Here is a 27198-nt window from a genome sequence, read left to right as displayed (position 1 = left end):
CCCTGGGAAACGGGGACCGGCGCGGCTAGCTTGCTGCGAGCTGATGGAGCTGCCGGAAAGCCAGTTTTTTATTTTAAAAAACGTTATTTCTATAGATTTCTTTTAAATACATGTATATATGCGTTTTGTACATTTAATATTGAATAACTTGAATTTTTAAAATTTCTCGGCCGGACCCTCGGCCTCGCTGCCCGCGCCCCCGCCACGTGGGGCTGTCGCGGCCGTGCTGCCCCCTGCCGGCCGGAGCCCGGAGCCCGGAGCCCGGAGCCCGGAGCCGGGAGCCCGGAGGCCGCCGCGCGCACCTGGCCGCCCGCGGCCGCTCTAGGAACGCGGGCCTCTCGGTGGTGGCGCGGGCGGCCGCCGCGCGCCCACCAGGGGGCCGTCCCCAGAAGCCCGGGCTGTCTCCCTCCGGGGCGTCCCGGAGCCGCGGCCTCCGCCGCCTGGGGCCGGCCCTTTCCCGTGTGCTCGTCTCCTCGCGCGCCCCGCCTGCCCGGCCCCGTTCCCCGAGCTTCGTGGGGCCCGTTCTTTGTGCAGATCCGGGCGCGAACACAAAGGCGAGGCCTCGGGGCTCGCCGCGCGGCGGGGGCGCAGACACCGACCCCGCCCGGAGGCCCGCAGCCGCCGGAGGGGCGCGCGGGAAGGGAGTCGCAGGGCGCGGCGGGCCGAGGGCCGGCCCCCAGCTGCAGGCCGCAGGGACGCTCTCGCGGGCCGCACTTGCTTTGCCGGCTCTCCGCAGGCTCGACTCGGGGAGGCCGGAGGCCGACGTCTGCAGCACGCGGACATGGACCTCGAGAAGCACCCGGCCGAGGGCTGGGCTTCTTGTTTGTTCTTTCATACATGTTCACATATTGGTCTAGTTATTTCCAGGCGGTAGAATTGCCCTGTCACAGGGTGTGGACTTTTTTCCCTTAAGGCTTTTGATGCGTATTGCCAAACCTTCTCCCGGAATGCCCACCGGCTCGTGCTTGTCTGCGGGAAGCAGATCGGGAGGTCGGGTACCTGGCGGCCGGCCGGGCTGGGAACCGGGAAGGCCGGCTCCTGCGGGGGAGGGGAGGGAGGTGAACAGTCGCCTGGCATTTGAGGAACAGCGAGTGTGGTTCCGTGTGACCCGGCAGGGCCTTGGAGCCGTGGCCGGGTCCTTGTGGGGCCCGATTCCCGACTCTCGATGGATTTGGATGCTTTGAGACGTTGAGCACCTGGAGGGATCCTCTGAAAATGAGATTTGACCGTGGTCCTCTTTTACTTGTCACCCTCAGAGCAGTGGTTCGCCATTGCTCTGAGGGTAAAATCCAGAGTCCCGACGGGCCCACCAGGCCCTGCCTAGCTCTGCAGCCCTCCGCTGGGCTGTGTACCAGTTTCCCAGAGTTGCCCTAACAAAGTACCGCAGACTGGGTGGCTTTACACCCCAGAAGCTGAGGGGGAATCTGTTCCTCACTTCTAGCTTCTGGCGGCTGTCAGCAATCCTTGGCACCCCTTGGCTTATAAACGCTTCACTCCCATGTCTGCTTCACTCCAGTGTCTGCCTCTCTGATCACATGGCATCTTCCTTGTGTGTGTGTGTCTTCGTGGTGTTCTCCTGTGTCTCTATCTGGGTGTCTCTCCTTTTATAAGGACAACAGCCAGGTTAGATATAGGACCCACCCTAATCCGGTATGACCTCATCTTAATTTAACTAATTGTATCTGCAATGACCATATTTTTTTTTTAAGAGTTTATTTATTTATTTGAGAGAGGGAGAGAGAACGAGCACAGGGAGGGGCAGAGGGAGAGGGAGAAGCAGGCTTCCCACCGAGCAGGGAGCCCGATGCGGGGCTCAATCCCAGGCCCCTGAGATCATGACCTGAGCCGAAGGCAGACGCCCAACGGACTGAGCCACCCAGGTGCCCCTGCAATGACCGTATTTCTAAATAAAGCCACATTCTGGGGTTCCTGGGAGCACATGAATTTGGGGGGACCCCTTCAACCCACAGGAGGCTGTCTCCCCTGACTCGGGCATCCTGGCCTTCCCTGCTCTTCTGGCTCAGGCCTCCACCCGAACTGCACGGGGTCCTCCTGGACCACTCGTCTCCGCCTAACTTCCCTTTCTCCTGCAAGGTGAGATGGAGATGCCACGGCCCTGGAGAAGCCCTCCGGAGCCCCACAGACTCGCGTCACCCTGCCCCATGCACGGGCTCAGGGCCATCATCACAATCACCTCTCAAGGAGTACCTGAGTGACAGTGTGTCTCCTGAGGGACCGGTGTGCCCACTCCACTAGAAAGTTGCCCCCACGAGGCCGGGAGCCAGAGGGACTGAAGGAACAATAACAAACCTAAGTTCATGGCCAAGGGGACTTACAGACTGACACGGGGACGCCTGTTGCAATGGGACCGGCCTGACAGGGCAGGCCCTGGGCTGAGTCCCCTGCAGAGAGCCTATGAGAGGGTCTCAGAGGCGGGGGCCGCGGTACGTGGGCGAAGACAGTCTGCATTCAGCCGAGGCTCCGCCCTTTCCTCGGTGGCACGAGAAATAACGGCCACTGTCTGACCCTGTCCCGCCTCGCTGCCCTCTATTTGAACCCCTGTCCCACACCGTCCCTTTGCTGCAGCCACACTAGCGCTCGTCACACTCCCCCGTCCTGCCGAGCTCGTCCCTGCCTCAGAGCCCCGGCAGGTCTGTACCCACAGCCGGGAATGTTCTGCGTCCACATCTGACCCACTGGCTTATCATCCAGACTGGGGCTCGAATTGTCACTTCCCTGAGCACTCCACTTCGCCCCATCATCTTCCATCACATCACCCCGCTCCATGTGACTCTCGTGCTTTCCGTATCTGCAATGATCTGCTTCCTTTGTGTTCTTGGCTGTCACCCCACACCTCTCAGAACATAGGTTCCTCCAGGGCAGAGACCTTGTTCGCCTTGTTCACTGCTGAGGCCTCGCTCGGTGCTAGACTAGAACCTGGAACGGAGTGGGTGCTTACTAAGTATTCGTTGCGTGACTGCAAGTGATTTAAAACCCTCTAGTATTCTATTTCTTCATCTACAAAATCGGGGTCATCTTAGCTACTTCACAGGAGATAATAATTGTACCCACCTCAAAGGGTCCTCGGGAGGGTTAAATGGGAAGAGGTATGAGCAGGGCCTCGCACACTAAACACTCAACATATCCAAGCCATTATTAATATCTTAGGCTGACGCACCTCCTAACTCGCAGGGGGGCAAGACGGCGGCTGAGGTGGTAAGTCTTAGAGACCCCCAGTGATCCCACCCTCAGGTTCTTCCAGTTACCCAACCGTTACCACAAATGGATGGAAGAAGTGTGGTATCATGGAAATAGCCACGGACTCGGACCCGGGAGGTCTTGAAATTGAGTCTCTTGGAAACTTTCTGAGGCTGTGTCCTCATCTTCAAAATGGAAGAAACTATTCCTACAAACCTTAATTATAATGCATATTTCCCAAATAAGTATTCCATTGATTCTTTTGATCTTAAAGCAATTACTTATTAATTACGTCAATAGGAAATTGTATTGCTTATAATTACTAGAAGGGAATAGTTTTGTTTTTGTTTTGAGAGAGAGAGAGAGAGCACACGTGATTGGGGGGCGGGGGGGGTTGCAGAGGGAGAGAATCCTAAGCAGGCTCCTCACCCAGCACAGAGCCTGACATGGGGCTTGATCCCAGGACCCTGAGATCACGACCTGAGCCCAAATCAGGAATTGGACACAACCGACTGAGCGACCAGGAGCCCCTAGAAGGAAATACTCTTTTTTTTTTTTTTTAAAGATTTTATTTATTTGGCAGAGAGAGAGACAGCAAGAGAGGGAACACAAGCAGGGGGAGTGGGAGAGGGAGAAGCAGGCTCCCCGCTGAGCAAGGAGCACGATGCGGGGCTCGATCCCAAGACCCTGGGATCATGACCTGAGCCGAAGGCAGACACTTAACAACTGAGCCACCCAGGCGCCCCTAGAAGGAAATATTCTTTTTTTTTTTTTTTTAAGATTTTATTTATTTGACAGAGACACAGCGAGAGAGGGAACACAAGCAGGGGGGTGGGAGAGGGAGAAGCAGGCTTCCCGCGGAGCTGGGAGCCCGATGTGGGGCTCGATCCCAGGACCCTGGGACCATGACCTGAGCCGAAGGCAGGCGCTTAACGACTGAGCCACCCAGGCACCCCTAGAAGGAAATATTCTTAAATTTGTAATATTTATTGGTTTTTCTGATTTTGAAAGTAATACATTTTATTGTAGAAAATTTTTTTTCTAATTTGATAGATGTAAAATATTATAATGTTTTAATTAGTATTTCTTTGGTTTTACTAAGGTTTATTCTGATTTATTAAGACTGAACACATCCTTGATGACCTTTGTCATTATATGTGGGCTCTTTACATGTGAAGGATATTAATTTGTAATATTTTGTCTATCATAAATGATGAGAATATTTTCCCAAGTTGCTATTAACCTTTTGATTTTGTCCACCTACTTAAACTTTTAATGCTTATTAGCCAAATCTATTGCTATTTTCTGTTGTGATTTCTTCCACGGGAATGCTTTCCTTGCTGTTCTTAAATCAGTTAGATATTCATTTATACTCATTTACTTTTATTTATTTATACATCATGTTTTTTTAAGATTTTATTTATTTATTTGACAGAGAGACACAGCGAGAGAGGGAATACAAGCAGGGGGAGTGGGAGAGGGAGAAGCAGGCTTCCCGCTGAGCAGGGAGCCCGATGCGGGGCTCGATGCGGGGCTCGATCCCAGGACCCTGAGATCATGACCTGAGCCGAAGGCAGACGCTTAAGGACTGAGCCACCCAGGCGCCCCTATACGTCATGCTTTAATCCACCTGGACTTTATTTTGATACACAAAGAGAAGCTTAGTTGCTACTTTAATAATTTTTCCCAAATGGCCAACTAAATTCTCCCAGCATAATTTACATAAATGGCCTTTCCTTTCCCTGTGCATTTAGGACCACGGTTGCTATTAGGCAGTGATGGTATGGTGAGGTGAGGTATGTGGGCGAGCTCGACCGCTTGGGTTCGCAAGCTCACTGACTAATCATTGCACGTTGGATTACTTATGTAAGATCCGGGCACCTCAGTTTCCTCATCTGCAAAATGGGGGTAACAATCACAGCCCCTATGGAATTGTCCCGAACATAATGACGGCTGGATAAACATTTGTGATTATTTTATTACACTGTGGCTTTACATTGGCGGTTCCCCAGGTCTGGGATTCAGGTGTTCTGTCTGTCCTCAGGCTGTTTTTAGTCGTGTGCTTTAGTAGAGGTCTTCTTATTTACCAGGACGAGCCCTCCACGAGCCCTCCAGTGTTGCTCCTGTTATTTTCACAGTTCTCGGAGCTTGGGTCACCGATTCCGTTGTATTTACTGGGCCTGGTCTCCCATTCACAGCGCAGGCCAGGAGTTAGCTTGGGGGAAGACAATCTTGATTTAGTAAGGGCCCACGAGGTCTCGGCGGCTAGGAGAGGAGAGCGGAGGGGAAGGCCCTGAGTGACACCAGGGAATGGGTGGGGGGAGGAGAAGGGCAAAAGGGAGAAAGGACCCCAGGGGGGCAGATGAGAGAAGATGCTAGATGGAAAAAAAAACAGGTGGCCCATGCTCTCAGACCCCGTGCAGGGCGTGGAGAGGGGCTCCAGGAGGCCTGGGTTTTGGCGTCTAGATAAGGAGAGGTTCCCCGAACCTCTGCTGCCTCCGGCTGTGGGCATCTGACCCCTTGATCCACCTAACTCCAGGGAAGAGAGCAAGCTGGTATTCAGAGCAGAAAGGCCAGTTCGGAAGGAAGCTGGAGGCCGGGAGGCCGCGGAGGCTGCAGAGGCCGGCAAGACCAGTTGCAGCTGTTGTGGGTAGAAGAGTGTGCGTGAGACAAAGCTTGCATGCCTGGGGGTATAGCTCAGGGGTAGAGCATTTGACTGCAGATCAAGAGGTCCCCGGTTCAAATCCGGGTGCCCCCTGCAGGCACTGTGTGTTTTATCCCGCGTTCTGGCTGCAAAGCTGATTTGCAACCATTCCCCCATCCTCTCTTGCCCTCTGCCTCCCAAGAACCAGGACCAGAGAGAGCAGAGAGAAACTCACATCCTGGGCTCTGGGGTCCCAGGCGAGGTCAGCCTTGCCAGCCCCAGAAATGGTATGCAAGCTAACCACATTAAGTAAAGTAAAAAGAAGGGTGGGTGAAGAGTGTCAAAAGGTACAATTTCCAGTCATAATTAAGTCCTGGGATGTAAGGTACAGGATGGTGGCATAGCTAACAATACTGTGTTGTGTATTTGGAAAGCTGTTAAGAAAGTAGATGTTTTAAAAGATTTTATTTATTTATTTAGAGAGCGAGAGAAAGTAGGGGAAGGGGCAGAGGGATAGAGAGAATCCCGAGCGGACTCTGCACTGGAGCTGATCTCACCACAGGAGATATGACCTGAGCCGAGTGCCCGACCAACTCAGCACCCCGGCTGCCTCTAAGAGAGTGCATCTTGGGGCGCCTGGGTGGCTCAGTCGTTAAGTGTCTGCCTTCGGCTCAGGTCATGATCCCAGGGTCCTGGGACTGAGTCCCGCATGGGGCTCCCTGCTCGGCGGGGAGCCTGTTTCTCCCTCTGCCTGCCTCCCTGCTTGTGCTCTCTCTCTCTCTCTGACAAATCAATCAATCAATCCATCAGTCTTTAAGAGAGTACATCTTAAAAGTTCTCATCACCAGGAAAAAAATATATAACTATACGAGGCAATGGATGTTAACTAGACTTATTGTGCGCTCATTTCACAGTATATACAAATACTGAATTATTATGTCGTGCACCTTAAACTAATACAACGTTAAATGTCAATTATATCTCAACAAAGGTGGGACATTTTTAAAAATATAAAGTAAAAAGCAATTGGTGAAACTGATTTCCGTATTTTAGTGCAATAGATCCAAAACATTATCATTTCAACATGTAATCAATATAAACATTTCTAAATGAGATATTTTATGTTTTGTGGGGCTTCTGGACTCTTTGAAATCTGGTGAGCACTTTCCTCCTAAAGCTCCTGTCCATCTGGGCCAGCCACCTGTAGATGGTGGGCCCTCCTGAGCGGGGGAAGCCTCACTGGTTTCTGGCAGTTTTGAGGGGGTAGGTGGGTGTGCAGGTCAGAGTACAGAGAGGCTCCTTTTGCTCCCCACAGTGTGGTGGGCTGCTCCCCCAATTACAAGAAAGAGACCGCGGTAGGCAGGTGGCTCTGGGAAGGTTCAGGAAACCCATGGACAGCCACCTTCAGTTTGCTCTGCAGCCCATAATATATTTAGTGAAAATGCTCTGATACAGGTGCTGAGGTGACTGGTAAGCTCAGAGCAAAATGTGCTAATTAAAGAGTATTCTTAGTGCTGATTTTTTTTGTATTGCAATATGTACTTTGGTCACAAGATTTTCATAGGCATTGTCTTTTGCATTCCACTCAAAGCACATTTCTTCCACACAATATTTATAAGACAAATATTTCCACCAAAATATTTACAAGACAAAGCTCTGCAAATGAGTATGACGTATGAGCAAAGTGGTGGCTAGCTCTCATTCTGTCACTTACTCTGTAATTTGGGACAAGTTGCTTTAATCCCCTGTGTCAGTGTCATCCTCGACGAGGATGGTGATGGTGGTGGTGGTGATAATACCACCAAGATGGTTTTTAAATCATATCTATATCTATATATATGTATCTATATTCTATATATATATATCTCTCTCTTAGAATAGTTTCTCTAGCACATTAGAAGTGTTCGATAAACATTAAGTCTAGTTCTCCCAGGTGTCTTGGGTGTAGCTACCAAAATGCGAAGATCTCTTTGCTCAGGCAGGGAGCGTAGCTCAGAGGTTAGAGCACTTGGCTGCAGATCGCAAGGTCTCTGGTTCAAATCCAGAAGTCCCCTGTAATTACCCGACAGTTCCCTTCAGCCGGCTGCTGTCTCGCTCACAGCATGGCATGCACGCAGGGACTTTGAGTCTCTGACTCTGGGGTTGCCTTTCTCCTAGGGCTAGGAAGGGGTGAGTTCTTCTTAATAAAGTCCAAGAGAGCCTATGCATTAGCTACATGTAGACTGGAAGACCGTAAAAGAAACTTAATCTGGCTCTCCTCCAAGCATCAGAAGAGGGAGGTTTGTCAGATGAGGAAGAGGGAGAATTTTGACTGCATACCTTTTTCACATTTTATTCTTTAAATCTATTTATTTATTCTTGAGATTTTATTTTTTTAGGGGGCACCTGGGTGGCTTACTTGGTTAAGTGTCTGCCTTTGGCTTAGGTCATGATCCCAGGGTCCTAGGATATGATCCCAGGGTCCCGGGATGGAGGCCCCCATGGGACTCCTTGCTCGGCGGGCAACCTGCTTCTCCCTCTCTCTCTGTCCCTCCTCCCTGCTCATGCTCTCTGTCTCTGTCTCTGTCTCTCTCTCAAATAAATAAAATCTTTAAATTAAAAAAATTTTAGGGGCGCCTGTGTGGCTCAGTCAGTTAAGTGTCTGCCTTCAGCTTAGGTCATGATCCTGGGGTCCCAGGATCGAGTCCCACATTGGGCTCCCTACTCAGCAGGGAGTCTGCTTCTCCCTCTGCCCCTCACCCTGCTCGTGCTCACTCGCTCTCGCTCTCTTGCTCTCAAATAAATAAAATCTTTTTAGTTTTAGGTTTACAGCAAAATTGAGAGGAAGGTACAGGAATTTCCCATATACCCCTGCGTTCCGCCCACCCCCAGCCGCCCCCACTATGAACACCCCCCACCAGCGTGGTACGTCTGCGACTGTGATGCACATCATAATCACCCGTGGGTTTGGACAAATGTACAATGACACGCATTCATGATTACAGTATCATGCAGAGTACCTTCACCCCCCGCTAAAAATCCTCTGCCTGTTGATCTCTCTTCTCACCCCCAAAACCCCTGGCGACCACTGAACTTTTTACCATCTCCATAGTTTTGCCTTTTTCGGGAAGCCATACAGTATGTAGCCTTTTCAGATTGGCTTCTTCACTTAGTAATAGGCATTTAAGCTTTCTCCACATCTTTTCCTGGCTCGTGAGCTCATTTCTTTTCGGCGCTGAATAATATACCTTTGTCTGGATGCGCCACAGCTTATCCATTCACCTCCTGAGCGACAATTGCTTCCAACAGCATATTTTTTGTACCTTTTGAACACTGTATCATATGAATTCTGTGAGTTCAGTGTTTATCTTTTTATTTATTTATTTTTTATTTTTTATTTATTTATTTATTTTATTTATTTGCGAGAGAGAGAATGAGAGACAGAGAGCATGAGAGGGGGAGGGTCAGAGGGAGAAGCAGACTCCCTGCCGAGCAGGGAGCCCGATGCGGGACTCGATCCCGGGACTCCAGGATCATGACCTGAGCCGAAGGCAGTCGCTCAACCAACTGAGCCACCCAGGCGCCCAGTGTTTATCTTTTTAAAATAAAATATACAATTTGAAAATAAATCATATAAGGTCTCACCCACCAAGACTGGTGGGGAATCCAGCATGGGTCTGTTTGAATGTCCTCCCCCTTTCTGCTGTGTTTTGCCAGAATCCCCAGTGTGGACAATCTGCACCGAGGCCCATCCTCAGCCAGGTCAGCTCCAGCCTCTTCCAGGCAAGCAGCTCCTGTGGGGCCTCCCCCAGCTAAGGCCTGAGCCCTTGGCACTCCCTGGTTCTGCTGGAGTTCTCTCCCAAGACTCTGTGTTCTCTACCTGTCCTTCCCATCATGCTCCGGAGGCTCCGGCCAACGCTTCCCCTGTGCGGCTCACCTTCCTCCACCTTGCAGACAAATACAAGTCCATCTGTGTGATGGGGCTTGATGCCTACTAAAGGCAGCCCACCCAGCCTGGCAATCTCATTTTGCTTGTGCAAACACACACCCTCACACTCACCCACACAGAAATTCTCAAAGACTAGTAGAAGCATGGTAAGTGGACATAGGAGCCAAATTAAACAAGTGCCCAGTGGCCAAAGGTGGGACTATTTGAGGATCAAAAAGAAAAATTAGTGTAATTGATTGAAACACAGAAAACATGCATTTAAAAATCCATCAATCCATGAGGATATGTATATATTTTTAAAGCTCTCACTGGTCAAATCTGGAGGTTGCTAAGGCATGGATTCATTATTCTGAAAATTCATAAATAAAAGGAAAGAATCAAGCATTTGTTCTATACCTTTGCTATTAACTATATTCCAACAGAACCAAATAGCTGGTAAAGGATATCTTTCCTTATACAAGAATTTGAGCTAATGAGGTAGAGGATGGGAATAAAACCATTTGCAGCTCCTAATGACATAAGAGATGTAAGCGAGTATCACCAATGCCTGCTAAAGCCATGAGATAAATGTTTGATGGGGAAATTGACGAGGTTAACAACCCCTCAACACACCACTTGGTCCCAATTCCACAAAAAAGAGAAACAAGCAGACATGAGGAGCATCCTTATACAAAGGAAGTACACAGTCCTTCCAGTGACATCTTCTTGCCAAATGTTGAACTCTGGTCAAGCCTCTATCTCTAATGAGCTTGGCCATGTTGAAAATATGACGGTTAATTTTACATGTCAACTTCACTGATCACAGGGCACATAGATATTTAGATAAACATTATTTTGGGGTGTGCTTGTGAGGTATTTCCAGATGAGATTAGCATTTGGATCAGTAAAACCTAAGTGAAGCCAATTGCCCTCCCCAATGCCGATGGGCATCATCCAATCCATTGGGGGCCTGAATAGAAGGAAAAGGCAGAGGTGGGGCAAATCATTCTCTCCCTATTTGAGCTGGGACATCGGCTTCTCCTGCCCCAGACTAGAACTTACATCAGCAGCTCTCCGGTTCTCAGGACGGGAGGCTTGGACTAGAACCACATCACCAGCCTCCCTGGGTCTGTAGTTTGCAGGTGCGCGATCATGGGACGTCTCAGCCTCCACAATCACAGGAACCAATTCCTTATCATAAACCCCTCTCTCCCTCCACCACCATCCCCTCTGTTGCTTCTGTGTCTCTGTCTCTGTCTCTGTGGAGAACCCTGACCAATAACTGAATGATGGATGCCACTACTTTTGTATATATTTGAGATTTTCCATAATAAAAAAATTAAAAATCCCTTTCCCATAGATAAGTATTTTTAAGTATAACAGAAGGAAATTACACTCCCCAATTTAAAAAAAAAATACTATTTTTGTTTTCTGGTTCTGATGAGGGTTTGTATCTTACATTAATCAGCCGTGCATCCATGTGTGAGGACAACTCTCTGTATTCCCCTTAGCACCATGGAGAAAGGCTGACTTCTAAGGCAACTTCACTGAAAAGCAAGGAGAAACAAAGAAGCATGCTCACAGAACCAGTTACTATGGTTTCGGGCTCACTGGCGGCATCAGGAGCATCACCAGCAACACAGGGTGAGGTCACGAGTGGATGGACGGGGCGATGAGTTCTGGCTGCTTGGTCTTCCTCCCGCCAGCTGGGCTCTCACCTCAGGGATTGGCGAAATGACTCAACTTGCCCAGAGGTTTGGGGGGGGGGGGGTAATGCTTCCCTCCAGCTCCTAGGACACGCCCACTTTGGTTTATACGCGGGCTGGTGATACCCCTAAAATGTGAAGATAATATTGCCCCGTGAACATGAAACTAGAATCAGCACGCAACAGATGGGATTGGCCATCAGCAGAAGTGACCCCGAGAGATGTGTTTTTGAGCAGGCGCACTCAAAGGGACTTCATGAGACGAGAATATTGGTAAAAGGGAGCTATGACCTCACTAACTGCATCATAGCCTAATAGCCTACAGTATCGGGCGACGCGCTGTTATCTCTCAAATATTTCAGAAGAGAAAGCACACAGTAAGGAACTGGCTGGTATTTCATCTAGTCCTGCCACGCAGAGACCCGATTCACTCTGTGCGTTAGAACTTGCAACATGGTCCACAAGCTTTAGTCCCAGAGTTAGACTGTCTGGGCTCCTGAATTTCTCTAAGCCTTAGTTTCTTCATCTGCAACTTGGGGATAATAATCGTGCCCAGCTCAGGGGTGGATGTGAAGACTCAAGGTGACAACTCACAGAAAACATTCAACGCTGACTCGCAGGAAGGCCCCTGCGAGAGCTGTCTTGTAAGGATGGAGGGTCCTGGGGTCAGTGGAGGGGAGACAGGCAGCTGAGTCTTCCTGCAGTTCAGGTGCGGCCGGTCATAGTGGAGATGGTAACTAAGATTTCCTGCGCCTCTGGCTCCTATCCCACCCCAGCCCCCGCCCCCCAGCCAGCCAGCCAGCCAGGGAGAGCTTGCGTCCTTAATACCAGGGGGAAGGGATGAGCCTGTCAATGCAAACTGTCAATGCTCAGCTTTCACATTCCAGCCATCTGGGCGCTGGGGGATTCAGACCATACAGACTGGCACTTGCAAGCCAACTCCGTCCCAGCATAGAAGGGCCACATGGGCATGGTGGCAAGTACCAGGGAGCCAAGCAGAAGATGCAGAAAGGACCAGCATGGGATCAGAAGGTCCCAGTGCTCACAGTGGGGTCAAGACCAGGTGGCAGACTAGACGCCCACCCTCCCCGACAGCTGCGGTACTCCGAAAGCCCCTTCAGAACTTAGGCACAGCACAGGGGAAGTTGTGGGGAACCCCAGAGTTGAGTCATTCAATTTCTGTCATTCAGCAGGATGGGACACAAAAGAGAGATCAAGCTGTTTTGTAGAAAAATGAAGTGACGTATCCTCTAGCCCTCCGTTTGTGAACCAAGACTCGAACACACTTAGCAGGTCGGAGAGTGGAGACACGAGGCAGGGAAGGGGTGCATGCATTCAGGACACGGGGTGACAGGACTCAGCCACCTAGTAGGGGCAGCTGAGGACACACTGAGATGCCCACTCTGGTGGGTGTGAGTATTCTGGCCTCCAAAGAAGGGACAGTACTTTGGAATGGGAATAATTCATGAACAACTTCTGTGGCCTGAGCAGAAAACCCTCAAGAACATTCGATTCCATTTGCTCTGATTGCAGCCTCACTAAGCAACCTTCTGACAGCTAATTTGGTTTCCCGGGGAACCTGGAGGGCGTTCCGGCTTACTGGATCTGTACTGAGAGGCGGACTGGGGAGGTGTTGAGAGCCGGGTCAGATCAGGGGGCCTCTTTGCATTCGGGGGTCTGGCATGTGGGTCTGGGAGCCGAGCTCCATACCGGGACAACCACACTGAGGTTGTGCCGGTTGGGGGTTAGCAGACCCCGTTCCGAAGCGGATTGTTAGCACCCTGCTGAGGGGCAGAGTCTGTGTTGAGACCCGGGGGGACCACAGGGGAGGGACGTGAGGGGGGACGCGTGACAGCCGCTGGGAGGGCCACGTCGCTGAGCCACGTCCTGAGCCTGACATTTCACTTTGAGGAAGCCATCGTAGGGAAATCAGGAGAAGTGGGCAACACGTGTGCTTATGTTCATCGAAGTGTTGTTCATAATCCTGGAAAAAAATCATCCACTTTCCAACACTCTTGACTCTTTTTTTTTTAAAGAAAGGCGGACTGCCGAGTACAGCACCTCATCTGCTTGTGTCTGGAGTCTTGGGAGCTTGACTGCCTACATCCTCTACAGACGGACCCGAGAGCTTGTTTGGAGGGTCTAGCACAGGGAGCAGCTACTAGTAGACCCTCGAGCAGGGAACCATCCTCCTCTACCAGGGAAGGCCAATCTCACTTCAGAATCATCTCAATATAAGAGCAGAAAATTCTATCCAATAGTACAGGACAACATAACCAAGAAAGATTCAACAGAAATGCAATGATGGCTCAATATTAGAAATGCATCACCGCTGAGCAGGGGCTCTTTGAGAGCAAGCACCCCATGCCCAACCCCGGGCCCTCCCGCCTGCCAACACCTGGGCTGGTCCTTGCCCACTCCCCTCCCCCCACAGTTTGGGGCCGCAGCTTTCTCTGCCTGCCGGAGGCTGGGTGCCTCCCCTGGGGTAAGCCCTGAGAAAGCCTCTGATCAGTCCCAGGTCTTAGTCCCTGCGAAAGGAAAGCAAAACAGAGCGGGAGAGGCAGAAAAAGCAAGCAAGCATCTTAGATGTGGAGGGAATGGGTAGGATCCCTCCGGTACCCGGTAATCACTACCGGCATCATCATCACTGGCATCACCTGGGAAGAGGGGTGTTCACGCGGACACAGGTGCGCAGGCGGGAGGTGGAGAGCAGCTTCTGACGGGTGTGGAGCTGCGTGCCCAGAGAAGGCGCTCAGGCAGCTCCCCAGGAGGCCCACCGTGGGAGCACAGCTTGGCAAAGACTGGAATTATGGAAGTATCTTATTAAAAGGACAGAGGGAGGTGGGGGTATAGCTCAGGGGTAGAGCATTTGATTGCAAACCAACAGGTCGCCAGTTCAAATCCCGATGCCTCTATGTGGAGGACCTTTCACTCCAGTGGAAGGACAGCTCCTTGCTACCCCTAGGCCCAGCCTCCCGGAATCTAGCTTTCCAACAAGTAGTGAAGACTGAGTGTGTCATGTTTATGTCAGCCATACTCATTTCCTGAAGGGATAGAGGAAACCTGCCCTAGGCTTTCTCAGTGTTTCCCTTGTGCCTAATTATTACCATCCTGATTTTATTTGTTTATACCAAGCTTGCTTCAAAAAAAATTGAATCCGAGGCAGCTCGCAATAAAAGATACATAAAAGTCCAACCGATCAAACAAGTATAAACAGGGCTGACTATATGAGGTTGTTAAAATTATGGCGACAGAAAGCAGAAGGGGGGATGTCAGGGGCTGGGGGCAGGAGGATGGGCAGTTATTGATGAACAGGGACAGGGTTTCAGTTTGGGAAGATGAAAAAGGTCAGGAGACAGATGGTTGCACAGCCATATGAGTATACTTAATGCCGCTGAATTGTACACTTAAACATGGTTAAGGCAATACATTTTATGTTATGTATTGTTTACCACAATTTTTTAAATTGAAAGGGAAAAAAAGGCAAGGACTAAACATTCAGAAAGGAGGTAAATAATTATTCCTGAGAGCCCAGGTTAGGAGAAGCTACTATTGCTGAATATAAAACTCATCCTTGAGCTTCCTGGTAATCAAACAGGAGTGGAAACATACCTATTTATCAACGGAGTGCAATATCTCATTAGCTCTGAGAAACAGCAGACATTCATATGATAGGTCTTTATAGATGGAACACTGGAGAGATGGTTATTGACAGGGCGGCCAGGTATGGATGCACAGGTTGTGCATTATACAACTCCACCAGTTACATAGTACCCTGCAGTTATGTTTAACTAGCCACATTTTACCCCTTTACAAAAAAAAAAAAGAGTAGAAACTGTGCAACACACACATCTGTATACATGTGTGAGTGTGCATGTGAGCGTGTGTGTGTGTGCATGTGTGTGTGGAGGGGGCAGAGCTCACCAGTTAACTACCCAATATACATTCTTCCCTCTTCCTTAGTAACAGAACCCTGATTTTATAGAGCAGTTATGTCCACCCTAAAGACCACATTTCCTGGCCTCTCTTTGGCTAGGGGAGGCAAAGAGGGATAAGATGCAGTCATTGGACAAGACTTCTGGGAAAACTTCAGAGAAGGACAAACACAACATGTCCTTTTTTTGGCCTTTACTCCTGCTTCCTACTTGGAGCACAGATGTGATGGCTGGAGTACCAGCTGCCACCTTGGACCATGGGTCAACCTTGAGGATAGGATCCACATTTCAAGAAAGGCTGACCAGAGAGCTAAAAGGAACCTGTGTCCCTAAAGACACCCTGGAGTGGCCATGCCAGTCCAGGTCTGCTCATCCCCACACACCCTTTGCAAAAGAAAGGCATGTGTATCTAGCTTGTTTACACCACAAAGGAGATGTGTTTACACCACAAATCAACATGAGTCAGAAGGCTCCTGTCCTTTCCCCATCAACTACGAAGTATCAAGGACCTAGCTCAGTAGGTCTGAGTTACTCATTAGAAGGAGGCTCTTCTAAGAAGGCTACTTCCTTGACCATGAAACTCCCACTGTTACAGTCAACTGGGCCCTCCTGAGGTCTTCCTAGCTCCCCCTGTGACAATGTATAGCAGTGCAAGGAAAGATCCTTCTACAGGTGCACATTTTGTGGGGCACCCAGCTCCATCTGGTCCAAGCCCACCTCTCTGTGGAATAAAGAGAGCTCAGGGCCCATGTGCATTTGGCTGCTTCCTTGCCTGTAAGCACCCCCAGGAACTTCCTGTCTTTCCCACTAGAAATGCACAGTACAGTAGTGAGCGAGTCTGCCCCCACCCCCACCCCACCCCCTGCACAACAGCACTCTCATTTCTGGTCATTTCTGCATTCTTTAATTGAATGCAGTTTCTAACTGGTGGAGTATGACTCGCCTGCTGGTTGGAAAAGGTAGTTCTACAGAGGGCTTGCATGACTATCTCAACAGATAGTAAAGTCATCCCTCTATTCCGGAGGAGTTCATGGTCAGCATGTCCTCGAGCCTGGTGCCCTTCAGTAAATACGTCGCGAAAGCAAGCACGAGCCTGGTGCCATTCAAAGTGTCGTCCATGAGCTCTCTGTCAATGCTTAGAAATTCTACAACAATCTGACGTTAGCCACTCTGGTGTTGGCGGTGGGGGGGGTGGGTCTCAAAGTCCGCAAGTCTGATGCACTGTTATTGAGCCATGACAGAACTTTGGAAAATAAAAATAAAGCTGATCCTTCGCTGCAGAAAGTTGGAAAAGCTTTGCTCGACTTCATCCCCCTTGGAGATGCATTTGTCAGCAGCGTGGAACATAAGGCACTTCAGGATTTAGCTCGCTGTGGCAGTCAGAGCCCTCGGGTCCAGCAACGGAAGCCAGATGGAGCCTCAAACGTTTATTACAAATATATATCTCACCAGGAAAGAGGAGGGGGAAAGGAGACTCCAGGCAAGCTTTCTAGGAACAATGCCCCAAGCCGAGCTGCAGACCTGGCGTGCTGAAGAAACACCCACACCCACCGCCAGCACCCAGCGCTGGGGGCCAGTCTGTTTCCACCAGAACCAGCACACGCACCGCATCTGTCCCAAACACTCAAGGCACCATCCCGACGCCATCCCGACACCGCCCCCAAATCACAAACTAGAAAGGATCAATTCGCTTATATCAAAAGGTAAATTCGTGCAGGACTAACATGGAGAAGCTGACAATGAACATTCTAGTCATCGTTCAGTGGGCAGCACCTTACCCCGGGGCTTCACTTTCTGCCAGAATACCAAGCCAGGTACAGACGTTGTGGTCTCAGATGGAAACTTCAGGGATCTTCCAAGCTGGTGCCGAGAAGGGATGGTGCCTTTTTGGAAAAGGAAGATAGTTATGGCATGAGAGGCTGCGTTTATAGTTGCCCAGACCTAGCAGTTCTGTGGTGAGTCCGAATGAGCAGCCTGTGTGTGGAAGTGTAAGTTTATTAATTACACTTTCTTTAACAGGAGGGGGTATAGCTCAGTGGTAGAGCATTTGACTGCAGATCAAGAGGTCCCCGGTTCAAATCCAGGTGCCCCCTTCAAGAACCTGCTTTTTCCTTCTTCACCTGAAATGACAAAATTGAGTTGAATAGCCACTGTCCTCTACTACCCCAGACAGGACGAGGCTGGCTTGAGCCTACGAACCAGCACACTTAACAGTCATTCCATAGACTCAGCACCGCCTTGAAGACCAAGGACAAGGCCAAATCCATCCTAAATGTCCTTTTTGAGGGTGTGTTTCCCCAGAGCCACAATGGTCCCAATTTCAGCATCATCCACGGTCCAGTCCAGAGGCAAAAGATGCCTCCGTTATTTTAGCAGAGAATTTAATATAAATAATCGTTAACGAGTATATCAGTTTCCTAAAGCTGCTGTAACAAAGTACCACAAGCTGGTGCTTAAAACAACAGAAAGGTATTGGCGCACCGCTCTGGGGCCCCCGAGGCGGAAATCAAGGGGTTGGGGCAGGGCACACCCTCTCTGAAGAGGAGGGTCCTCCCTGGCTGTCGTCTCCCTGTGTGTGTCTCTCCTCTTCCTACCAGGACCCGGTCATACTGTGCCCCAATCCTCTCCACCATGACCTCACCCCAGCTAGCTGTCTCCCCCATGGCCCCATCCAAGTAAGGTCGCATCCTGCGGTACCAAGGGAAAGATTTCAGCAGATCTTTTTGGAGATTCGACCCATAACAACCAGAACGTGAAGAACTGACAGACGAAAAGGAGGGACTGAATTTCACGGAGGTGGTAGCTGTCAGAAGCGGCTCGGGCTCCGGGGCCGGGGGAACAAAGAGAGGAGGAGGAACTTGGGAAATCTCACGGGCGTGGGGGGATTCTCTGCAGATCCTGGCCTCGGTTCCCTAAGGAGGCACTGGTGTCCCCGAAAAGCCATGGCAAGGTGGGTCCTGCGAGCACCAAACTGCAGGTGGCAATCACGGCTGCTCCTGGGACAGGCTGTGGCTGCTAGGTGACCCCGACAGGAACCACCACAGGCAGAACAGGTGCCTGGTCCGGCTCCCACCTTCCCGTCTCCCTCCAAGAGCCCTACGGGGGACCAACCGGGAAGCCACCCGGCAAAGGATAAGCGTGGTTTACAGAGTCCCAGAGCCAGCATCGTGGGGCAGAGCCCAGAAAGGGGGACTTGGAGCCTAGGGACAGTCATTTCTTCAGGTGGCTCATCTCACCCAGCAGTTTAAGGGTTGACTACGTGGAGAGCTGAGGCGATGAGAGAGGGCTCTGGCTGCATCCGAGGGTGTAGCATTGTGTGGAGGGCTCTGACCCACCGCCAGTCCGTGTGTCTTCTACCCTTCAAGTGGCGCGCATTCTGGGCATTCTGAGTCTGTTTTCAGGTGCTCAGCACAAAAACCACAATACAGATGTTATGACAGATCCTTCCAGCTGTCAGGGAATGCTTCCCAAGTTACTGCTCTCGCACAGGACCTGAAGATGGAGAGGTTGCCCAGCTGGGGGAGAAAGCAACCTGCTGCCGCTTCTTCTAAAGCAGGGAAATGAGTTAGCAGTAAAGCAGGTCCTGCAACTCAGCCTCCGTGCTGAAGGGGCCATCCGGGGTGGGAGTTCTGGGTGTGGCTGCACAGGGAAAGGGTATTAATTGGATCTCACTGGTATAGCAGGGGGTATAGCTCAAGGGTAGAGCATTTGACTACAGATCAAGAGGTCCCCAGTTCAAATCTGGGTGCCCCCTGGCATTTTAGCCACTAGCGGTGGTGGTGGTGGTGGTAAAGAAGTTCCAATTTCCTCTCCTCTTGCTGAATCTGGGTTCTGAGTTTTCTTGCAAAGGGTGAAGAAGCAGAGATCACACCCAAGCCGGCAGCTCTGCTCAGGTGGTGTGTTTGTCCCCTCCTCTGATCTCCCCACACTCCCCTCACCTGGTCCCTGCACTCACCAGTGTGTACTTGGTCTCCTGGCCGAGGGTGAGGACTCTGTCCTTTGAAGGTAGCCAGAAGGAAATCTGAGATCATCTATAAAAGGACAATATTTCAACTGCTGTATGACTTACCAACAGTTGCAAAGGAAGCCAGAAAGCAGTACAATAACACATTCCATATGTTGAGAGGAAATCACAGTCAGCTTTGAATTCTATTCCCAGCCAAACTATTCTTCAAGAACAGACAAAAGCTGAGAGAGTTTACTGCCAACAGACTCTCACTAAAGCAAATTTTAAATATATACTTTAGGGAAAAGAGAAGTGATCCCAAAATGGGAGATCTGAGACAAAAAAAGGAATGTTGAAAAAAGAAAATATAAGATATGTAAATAAATCTTAAAAAATCATTGACCATATAACACAATGCTAATGTATAATTTATAAAGTTTTTTTAAAAAGATAAAACTGGGGTGCCTGGGTGGCTCAGTCGTTAAGCGTCTGCCTTTGGCTCAGGTTATGATCCCAGAGTCCTGGGATCAAGCCCCGCATGGGGCTCCCTGCTCCGTGGGAAGCCTGCTTCTCCCTCTCCCACTCCCCCTGCTTGTGTTCCCTCTCTTGCTGTGTCTCTCTCTGTCAAATAAATAAAATCTTAAAAAAAAAAAAAAAGATAAAACTAAAATACTGGTTAACAATAACATACAAGGAACAGAGTGATAAGAGTTAAAGTATCTTTATGTAATTTGTGAGGAGGATAAAAATATTAACATTAGAACTTTAAGATTTGAAAGCAGAAATTTCTAGTGTATCATTTCAAAAGTTGTGATTTTGCCAGGCAAAAGGGGATAAAAGAATGCAGGGTATATGCTGGTAGTCTTGCTAAACACTCATTAATTCTAATAATTTCTTTGTTGATTCTTTTCAATTTCTTATGTATATGCTCATACCGTCTAAGTACTTTGCAAGTTTTATTTCCCTTGTTCCAGGCCTTAAGATTTTTTTTTTTACCTTATTGTACCGATTAGGACCTCAAGTGTAATGTTGAATAAGGGTGTTAATAGTAAATATCTTGACTCATTCTGATTTCAAATGAAAAGCTCTCAACATTTTACCATTAAGTACATATCGTGAACTATACTTTTTCTAAGTGATCTTTATCAAATTAAGGAATTTTTCTTCAATTTCTAGTGTGCAAAAAAAAAATTTATCATGGATGTGAAATTTTATCAAACCCCCTTTTTGCATCTATTGAGATAATCATATGATTTTTCCTCTTTTAGTCTATTTACATGGTGAATTACACTTATTGCTTTTTGTAAAATTAAACATACTTTGGATTCCAGATATAAATCCAACTTAGTCATGAAGTCCTATCCTATATATATATATATATATATATATCAGATTTATACATTTGTCAATTCTGTTAGATAATAATTTAATTTTTTGTACCTATGTTTATGAGTGAGATTGGCCTATGCATTCTTTATACTGTCCTTGTTGGGTTTTGGTATCAAGATTGTGCTAATCTCGTAAAAGGAGTTATAGAATGTATATATCTTTTCTATTCTTAGATTTTTATGTAAAAATAATTACTGCTTATTTAAGGATGAGACAAAACTCAGCAGTAAAACCATCTTACCTGAAATTTTTGTGAAAAAGTTTCAAATAACAGTTTGAATAAAGTAACTACTTAAAACTTAGAGGACTATTCAGCTTTTCTATTTTTTTGTGTGTGTCAGCTTTATTAAGTTGTAGTATTTTTTAAGTTCTTGCTCAATTTCAGCATAGCATAGTAGCAAAGTCTTTGGACGCTTAACACATAATACGTGGGTTCAAATTCTGGGCTCTGAGTGGACTTACTGAAATCGATTAACTCCCTTAGCCTCAGTTTTGCCATATATAAAAAGGGCATGATTATAGAAATGAGCACAGTGATAATGCCTCATTTGTGGAGATGTTATGAAAATTAAATTAACATTAATAAAATAAAAATTAACATTTTTAAAGTACATAAAATCATACCTGCCACACAGTTTAAGTTCTTTGTTCATGTTTGTTAGATTTTTAAATTTTTTGTATATTGTTTTTCATAATGTTAAATAATCATTATTTTAAAGTCTAAAGAATCTGCAGTTTTGCTTTTTAATTTCTGATATAGGTTTATTTGTCTCTGTTTATTTTTCTTAAATCAGTTTCATGAAAGGTTAGTCAATCTTTTCTTTTCAAAAACCAACTTTTGGCTTTGTTAATCCTGTCTATTGTGTGCTAGTTTTCTATTTCATTAATTTCTGCTCTTTTCTTTCTTCTCTCATAGTGTTCTTTTATCCAGTTTTTCTAACTTCTTGAGATGGATTTTTAGTTTATTTCTATTCTTCTTTTCCAGCATATTGCTCAAAGCTACAAGTATTTCTCTAAATGCTGATTTAATGTCCATCAATGGATGAATAGATGAAGAAAATGTCACACATACACACACACACAGTGGAATATTATTCAGCCATTAGAAAGAAGGAAGTCCTGCCATCGGTAACAACATGGATGAAACTGGTGGGCACTGTATTAAGCAAAATAAGCCAGGAACGCCCCCCCACAAAAAAAAAGGTAAATACCGTATGGTATCACTTATATGTGAAAAAAAAAATTTTTAAGTCAAATCCAGAAACAGAGAGTGGATTGGTCATTGCCAGGGGCTGAGGAGTGGAAGAAATGGGGGGATGTTGGTCAAAGGGTAGAAACTCAGTTATAAGGTGAATAAGTTCCAGAGATCTAATGTACATCATGGACACTATAGTTAATAATACTGTATTGTAAACTTGAAAGTTGCTATGAGAGTAGATCTTAAGCATACACACACACACACACACACAAGTAACTATGTGGGGTGATGGTATGTTAATTAACTTTTTTTTTCAGTCCCCTCTACCACAAATTATGCAGTCGAGTTTCCCACATTTGGGGAAATCACAGGGGTCAGCACATCTGGATTGCAATGAATGAGCCTCACCCTGGAAAAACCAACTTCATGATCATGGTATCTCCCCTGCCAAGTAAGTATGGGTGTGTTAATTGACTTGATTTTGGTAATCATTTCACAATGTATATGTAAATCATATCATACATTGTACACTTTAAATATATTACAATTCTATTTGTCAATTGTATCTCAATAAACCTAGAGGGGAAAGAAACTAAAAATTTTTATTTATTCATAATGTTTTTGTCCCTTCTGTTAATTAATGAAAAAGGTTTATAAAAATTTTCCACTCTAATTCTAGGTATGTTTATTTCTCTTTGTTATTCTGTCAAGTTTTTGCCTTGCATATTTTGAAGCTATATTACTAGAAGCATAAAAATCAGGAATTTTTACATCTTCCTGTTAAATTCAGCCTTTGGTTATTAATAATTTATCTTTTTATCTCTAGTAATATTTCATGTTTTGTTTTTTTTTAAAGATTTATTTATTTATTTATTTGACAGCGAGAGACACAGCAAGAGAGGGAACACAAGCAGGGGGAGTGGGAGAGGGAGAAGCAGGCTCCCCGCAGAGCAAGGAGCCCGATGCGGGGCTCGATCCCAGGACCCTGGGAACATGACCTGAGCCGAAGGCAGATGCTTAACAACTGAGCCACCCAGGCGCCCCAATATTTCATGTTTTAAAGACTATTTTGTCTGATAGTAAGCTACACCGGCTTTCTTTTTGTTAATGTGTTGCCAATCATTTATTTTTTCATCCTTTTACTTTTCAATCTTTCTGTATCCCAAATTTTAGATGATGTCTTTTGTAAATAGAATATAGTTGGTTGGTTTTAACCCCAGTATGATAATCTCTGTCTTTTAAACTGGGGCATTTAATTTATTTACTTTTAGTGTAATTGCTGATGTATTTGTATTCAAGTCTACCTCATTTTATGCTTTCAATTTATAGTGCTTATTTATGTTTTTCTCTCTTTCTCCCTTTTTTTTTTTTTTGACTGAGATTTTTATAATGCTATTATTTTTCCCTACTGGTTTGAAAAATATAAATGCTATTTCTTCTATTTTAGTGATTATGCTACAAACTCCATATGCATAGTTATTTCTCAAAGTCTGTGGTTAACCAGTGGATTTATCTTCTGCACAGGTAATACAAACATCTTAGAATACTTTAAAAAAAATTTTTTTGTTTACAATTTTTTTAAGATTTTATTTATTTATTTGACACGGGGCGGGGAAGAGCAAGCACAAGCAGGCGGAGTGGCAGGCAGAGGAAGAAGCAGGCTCCCCACTGAGCAAGGAGCCCAATGTGGGGTTCAATCCCAAGACCCTGGGATCACGACCCGAGCCAAAAGCAGCCGCTTAACCAACTGAGCCACCCAGGTGCCCCAGCATCTTAGAATACTTTTTTTTAAAATTATTTATTTGACAGAGAGAGACACAGCGAGAGAGGGAACACAAGCAGGGGGGTGGGGGAGGGAGAAGCAGGCTTCCTGTTGAGCAGGGAGCCCGATGCGGGGCTCAATCCCAGGATCCTGGGACCATGACCTGAGCCGAAGGCAGATGCTTAGAGACTGAGCCACCCAGACTCCCCTTAGAATACTTTCAACTGCACTTACTTTCCTCCCAACTTATATGCAGTTTTTGTCTTTTACATTATTCCATAAGTTGTGTTAACCTCATTATTGTTATTTTTTATACAGTCAATGTTCACTTAAATTTATTCAGATATTTACTATTTCTTGGCCTCTGTCTTCCTTACTACATCTGTCCTTCCATCCAAATCATTTCCCTGCTGCTTAGAATATACCTTTTAGAATTTCCTTGAGGGCATGCATGCTATGGATGAGTTATTTCAGTTTTTATTTGTCTGAAATTGTCTTTATTTTACCTTCACTCCTGAAGGATATTTTACCTGAGTACAGAATTTTATGTTAACAGTATTTCAGTAGATGCAATTCCACTGCCTTCTGGTTTTCATTGTTACTCTAGAAAACTCAGTTGTCAATCTCATTGGACCTCATTGAAAATAATGTGTCTTCTTTTTATGATGCTTTTGAGTTTCTTGTCTGTGATTTTCTGCAGTTTTACTACAGTAACTCTGGGTATGGATTTAATTTTGTTTCTTACGTTTGAGATTCACTGGGATTCTTGAATGTCAGCATTAATGTCTTTCCTAAGTTGCAAAATAGTCTTAGCCTTTGTCTCCTCAAATATTGCCTCTACTTCATTCTCTCATTTTCTCTTCCAGGAGTCCATTTAAATGTACACTAGACCTTCCTACTGTATCCTCTAGATTTGTTACTCTCTATTCTGTGTTTGCTGTGCTTTTGTCTGCATGCTTTATAATGGATGCTTTTTCATCCCAATGTTCTAATTCACCGATTTTCTCTTTGGCTGAAATCATTCACTGACTATAACATGGACATACTCATTGAATTTTTAATTTTAGTTATTGATTTTTAGATACAAAATTTCTTTGTTCTCTTTTCACATCTTCTTAGTTACTTCTTATGCTTTCCAGCTTCCTACTGAAATTTTCAAGCTTGTCTCTTATCTTCTTGAAAACAGCAAGCATTGTTTTTTTTTTACAGTGTGTTTCTGGCGGTTCTAATACAAAAAGTCCCTGTGTTTAGTTCTGTGGTCTGTTGTTTCTATTGATTTTCATTGGTGGTTTTTGCCTCATTGTGTACATAGTTATTCTTGACTACATATTGAACACTGTATTAAAAAATGTATTTGTAGAACTAATCTGAAGCCAGGTGGAGATGATAGTATCCTTCATTTGCTTTTTCCGGGTATCTGAGTGGCTCTAGCAGTCAGGATATCTTAATATAATTTCAAGGCTTGAGTTTTCTGGGCCATCCAGATGTCACAAAGACCAGCCCCAAATTCTTTCAGGGACTGTTTTTGCTCAGTTCACCCTTCCTCCTCAGGGTCCTAGCCCAAAGCCAGAGTTGGTTTTACCTGTGTCCCTATTCTAGTGGGCCCAGAATTCTGACTTCTATCCCCCTGGTCCTGAGAGACTTCCAGAAATTCACTTAGCCTCTCCGCTGCCTCTCTTGGACTGAAAACCATGGTCAGGGCCAAAGCAGCCTCTCATGTGGAGCTTTATCTTTCTGTTTCCCATTTGTTCTGAATCTCCACTTTGTATTTCCTATCTAACTAGTTGGCCCTCTGAGGCTTTTGATGAGATGTTTGTAATATTTTCCCAGCTTTTTTATTTGTCCTCATAGGAAAGATTGGTTCAAATTACCTTCTTCATTAAGGAACATGGAAATTCCTCTGCAGGATTCTTTATACCATTATATGTTTTAAATCTTTTGACTAAATTTTTAAAAATTATTATATAAATTAGGGTCTACTTCTAGGCATTCTCACCAAGGAAATACTGATGCAGGTTAAAAAAGAAAGAGTGGTAAGACACAAAAGAGGGAGAAGGGAGAATCAAGTGGTCTAACTGTGTGGTGGAGGCAGCCTCTCTGAGAGATTCCCAGGGGGAGGACAGACGCTCTGCTTTTGATATGCTAACTCTTACAGTCACTTCTGGGAAGTAGGAAGATGCATATCCACACTTCACAAGTGGTAGCAGTAAGAACAAAGAGATAGTCTTCTCTCTGGAGATTATAACAAGGTTGAGAAAATGAGACATTAAGAGAAAGGAAGTGAAGTCTCCCCACAGGCCATGAAGGGCAAGAGTCTCCAGGTAGGTAGGAGGGGACTGAGCCAACTTCATCAGCCTCTTCGGTGAAATGTGACCCCAGTAGCTATTGTCTGGATGATGCTTAGGGTAAGATTCTGGGAGCTGGTCCTGGTGCAGATACTGAATTTTTATCCCAGGACAAAGAGCATTCGTTTAATGGTTCTATGTGGGGAGAAGAGGCAGAAATGCCAGCACCCGCTTCAGTAATTTAAAAAGAAAGGGGGCACCTGGATTGGAACCAAGGGCCTCTTGATCTGTAGTCAAATGCTCTACCCCTGAGCTATACCCCCTCCTGTTTATTGCTTCTCATTATCACCTTTTCACCCACGCACTGCACTCTGTGTAGTACAGGACCTCTGTGTCTATAATTTGCTGGTTTTTTTCTGCATGTCCCAGGAGGTGGCAAGCCTCCTCCACTGTAGTCCACTTTCCTGTCTTCCCCTCTCAACCTTAACTAGTCCCCCTCTCTCCTGCTCTCTTCCCCAAGCAGTAGCAATGGCATCAACCTTCACACCTGGAAAGATCATTCAAGTCTGTACTAGTCTTTCTGCCGAGGCTGGCACATAGTCATCAGAACAACAGTGGTTGCTTCTGGGCCTTAAGTGAACCTCACGCTCAGCCCAGGGAGAGCCTCCTCCATACTCCAAGCCCCAGGAGGGTGCTCATTGTTTCATTCATTCATTTATTCACTCAACAAACCCTCTTGGAGCATGATAGGCGCCAGGCTTTGTCATTCATGTTGAGGACACAGACTAATAAAACATTATCCCTGTTGCTCAAAGAGTCTTAGTCCAAGCAGGAGACAAACCCACGAACCAAGGTGTTCCCACAGAGTGGCAGAAGTCCAAGCAGAGAGCTGTGAGAACAGGGAGTAAGAAGCTATGCTGCTAGGAAGTCAGGAGGGGCTTCCTGGAGGAAATGGACAAGCAGGACCCTGCTAAAACGAAGAAGAAGCTAGGGAGGCCAAGGAAGAAGAAGGCCAGGGGAGGAATAAGAACCAAAATGTTTTTAAAAAGTGGGTCAAGTGTGTCTGGAGATCAGTGAGGCTTGAGACTGAGATCACAAGGAAGGCGTGTTCATCAAGCCAGGAAACATTTTGGAAGTCTGGATTCCTGCTAAGGCAATGAGGCTACTCCCAGACATTGTTGCTGGGGAAAGCCTGTGACACAGCCTGACCAGCTTGACCTCAAGGAAC

The 27198-nt window shown here is 46.7% G+C and overlaps 4 non-coding genes and 1 pseudogene across 4 annotated transcripts; 3 read left to right on the top strand and 2 right to left on the bottom strand.

The window, feature by feature from the left end:
* The first annotated feature begins 5884 nt into the window (after nt 1-5884).
* Nucleotides 5885-5956, top strand: TRNAC-GCA. The gene has a single exon. It is a non-coding gene; the product is annotated as a tRNA-Cys (tRNA).
* An 11455-nt stretch (nt 5957-17411) lies between these two features.
* TRNAC-GCA lies at nt 17412-17483 on the top strand. Its single transcript has one exon. It is a non-coding gene; the product is annotated as a tRNA-Cys (tRNA).
* Nucleotides 17484-19072: 1589 nt separating this feature from the next.
* Nucleotides 19073-19144, top strand: TRNAC-ACA. The gene has a single exon. It is a non-coding gene; the product is annotated as a tRNA-Cys (tRNA).
* Nucleotides 19145-22203: 3059 nt separating this feature from the next.
* On the bottom strand, nt 22204-22382 carry LOC123326449 (annotated as a pseudogene).
* A 3839-nt stretch (nt 22383-26221) lies between these two features.
* Nucleotides 26222-26293, bottom strand: TRNAC-ACA. The gene has a single exon. It is a non-coding gene; the product is annotated as a tRNA-Cys (tRNA).
* Nucleotides 26294-27198: the final 905 nt, after the last annotated feature.

This window comes from Neomonachus schauinslandi, chromosome 12 (assembly GCF_002201575.2).
Source record: "Neomonachus schauinslandi chromosome 12, ASM220157v2, whole genome shotgun sequence".
NCBI classification, from domain to species: Eukaryota; Metazoa; Chordata; class Mammalia; order Carnivora; family Phocidae; genus Neomonachus; species Neomonachus schauinslandi.
Note: the sequence above shows the minus strand (reverse complement) of the source record. Positions and strands in the feature narration are given on the sequence as shown.